The sequence below is a fragment of the Gossypium hirsutum genome, chromosome A02 (assembly GCF_007990345.1).
Source record: "Gossypium hirsutum isolate 1008001.06 chromosome A02, Gossypium_hirsutum_v2.1, whole genome shotgun sequence".
Classification (NCBI taxonomy): domain Eukaryota; kingdom Viridiplantae; phylum Streptophyta; class Magnoliopsida; order Malvales; family Malvaceae; genus Gossypium; species Gossypium hirsutum.
The window spans coordinates 50,252,427-50,255,487 of record NC_053425.1 but is presented as its reverse complement, the minus strand read 5'-3'; the positions used below and the strand labels follow the sequence as shown (position 1 = coordinate 50,255,487).

Sequence of the window (3,061 nt, the reverse complement as noted above, 5' to 3'; positions counted from 1 at the left end):
GTTTCTCCATGCAAGTTTCAGCCAAGGGGTTGAAGATGGACAAAAATTGGCTTTTAATTTTGTTTTTAATTCATTTTAATAACTAAATGACCAAAATGTACTTAGTGAAAAACTTTAGAAACATGCCTAATCACGTCCATTTTTGTCCACCAACTTAACCAATGGTCTAATTACCACATAAGGACATCCAATTTAAAATTTCATAACAATTGGACACCTCTAACATGTAGAACTCAAGTTTTGCACTTTTTACAATTTAGTCCTTTTGACTAAATTGAGTGCCTGAACGTCAAAATTTTCGAACGAAATTTTCACAAAACAATTCCATAAAGTTTTAGACCATAAAAATATAATAAAAATGAATTTTACTATGTCAGATTTGTGGTCCTAAAACCACTGTTCCGGCTAGCCTAAAATCCGGCTGTTATAATATTGAAATAAATTAATGCTCAAAGAAAATTTTTCTTAATAAATTTGCTCGTATGAAAGTATAATTTCTGATTCTATTCAATTTTTTTTAAATTATGTTAGCTTAATCATAATATGATTGTGTTTTCTAAATCTTATGTATGTTAGGCATCCATGAAGGTTTAAGTCTTTAGAATTTGCCTTAGTAACTTTCTTGAGGTGAAATCCTAGTCATAAGAATCTGAAAATGATATAGACACATTTTGTTTGGATCGTTTGAGCCTTTCAAGCTTACCTTATTTATAATTATCCCTTGAAACCTTATTTTGAGCTATATGGACTTCGTTATTTGATTTACCTACATCATAAGCCATCTAACCATCTTTTCATAAATTTTACCTTATTTTACACCAATCTTTACTTGTTTTGGTGAATAAATTTGGTGGAGAAGTCAGAATAAGGTACATGCTTCAAAACAATGATGATGTATGATCAAGTTTTATGATCAAAGTGTTCAGAAGCATGAGTTCAAAATTAAGTTTGGGGTGTTAACTCAATTAGTAAGGTGGATTGTGCTACGTAGATACAAGGCAAGTTTAAATTTATTTAGCCTAAAAATCACTTCTCTTTATCCCTACTTTGAGCCTAGCCCTATTACCACCTTGTGAAAGACCTATTGATTTTGATAATTATGCGAACTACATTAATGGAGAGAAATTACTATGTGTAACATGTGAAGACCATTATTAAACCTTAGGATTTTTTTGCTTAATTAAAATAAGGAAGAATAATTTAATGGTAAGATTTACATATGGCTCGGAAAAGCATGCGCATTATGATTGTTGCTAACATCTTCTTTTACTTGATATAAAATTTTGAAATTATTTTTGCATGCGAGCTACTTATTTGTAAGAAGCGTTTGAGGGCATAAATTTGTTAATGCATGTTTATGTGAAAAACAGGGACGAGATAAATCTATCAGATTAGAGTCAAATCTAATAAGGGAATTCATAAATCGAGTTAATACGACAATAGGGGTTTTAATTAGAAACAAATTTCAATTAATCAACCTAGAGTCAGTTGTTCTTAGTCTCGAAAGGGATATTAACATAATTTAGGGATTTCTACGAATCAAGACAAGCGAATAAATCATTTGATTCAGAGTCGGAATAATAAATGAAGTCTAGGTGGATTCTTCCTTGGGTATTGTCTTAATCATTGGTTTATTCAATTATTTCCTTCACTTTCTGTCTCGTTCATTAGTTAATTAGTTTAGTTAATTTTAGATTAAAACAAATTCCTTTTATTTTAGGCTAAATAATAGAAAGATAGTTAATACTAGTACTTTTAGTCCTTGTGGATACTATATTTTGGACTCACCATAGCTATACTACCATTCAATAGGTGTGCTTGCCTTAGTCATGATCGTAGTCTAGTTTAGTGATTCATAAAATGATCATCAAGTTTTTGGGTTCGTTGCTGGGGACTAAAATATTAGGAACACTAGATTTTTATTAATTTAGCCATTTTTATTTTATTTTGTTTTATTTTTTGTTTTACTTTTAATTTACTAACTTTTCTTTTATTTGCTTCTAGCGGGTTCCTTTAGTTTATGACTAGAAGAAACCCGTCAGGACCACTAGTATTCAACAGTGAGATCGAAAGTACGACTCGCAGAAACGGTAGAGAAGCGAGGCAAAGTCAACAAAGTACAATAGAAGAGCAAGAGGATATTATTATTAATACTAAGGAGATGGCAGAAAATCATAATAATCAATTACCTCCTGTGGTTGCTGTAAATCCTGTAAATTCGAATCCTGTTCCTCATGCTATGCGATTATTCCAAGCCTAATTTAACTAGGGCTGAATCGAGTATTGTTAGACTTGCTGTTGCTGCAAATAATTTTGAACTGAAACCTAATACTAGTCAAATGATTCAACAGTTTGTTCAGTTTGATGGTTTGCAAGACAAAGACCTAAATAATCATTTGGCTAATTTCCTAGAATTCTGGGACACTTTCAAGATAAATGGCGTTTCTGATGATGCCATTCGCTTACGGTTATTCCCCTTCTCGTTGAGAAATAAGGCTAAGCAGTGGTTGAACTCCCTAACACGAGGTTCTATCACTACTTGGGATCAAATGACGGGAAAGTTTTTGCTGAAGTACTTTCCACCGGCTAAGATAGAAAAATTGAGGAATGATATCTCTTCCTTTGTACAAATGGATTTAGAGACTTTATATGATGCATGGGAGAGGTATAAGGATTTATTGAGAAGGTTCCCTCACCATGGGTTACCTCTATGGCTATAGGTTCAAACTTTTTATAACGGTTTGAACCCCTCAACTAGGCAATTGGTTAATGCATCCGCCGGTGGGACTTTGAATAACAAAACACCTGAAGAGGCTTACGAGTTTATAGAAGAGATTTCACTGAATAATTATCAGTGGCAAGTCATGAGGACAAAGCTGATGAAAGCAGCCGATGTTTTTAATATTGATGCAGCGACCATGTTGTCAAATCAGGTAGAACTTTTGAATAAAAAGATTGATGGTTTATATGGTTTTATGCAGGTACATCCAGTGATGCAATACGATGCAAATGGAGGAAGGAACCATCTAGAAAATCGATCCTACAACCTAAGCACAGAAGA

General features: G+C 32.8%; 1 non-coding gene across 1 annotated transcript; it reads right to left on the bottom strand.

Moving 5' to 3' along the window:
- Positions 1-2,597: 2,597 nt before the first annotated feature.
- Positions 2,598-2,704, bottom strand: LOC121216748 (small nucleolar RNA R71). Its single transcript, XR_005912930.1, has one exon. It is a non-coding gene; the product is annotated as a small nucleolar RNA R71 (small nucleolar RNA).
- Between the last annotated feature and the right edge of the window lie 357 nt (positions 2,705-3,061).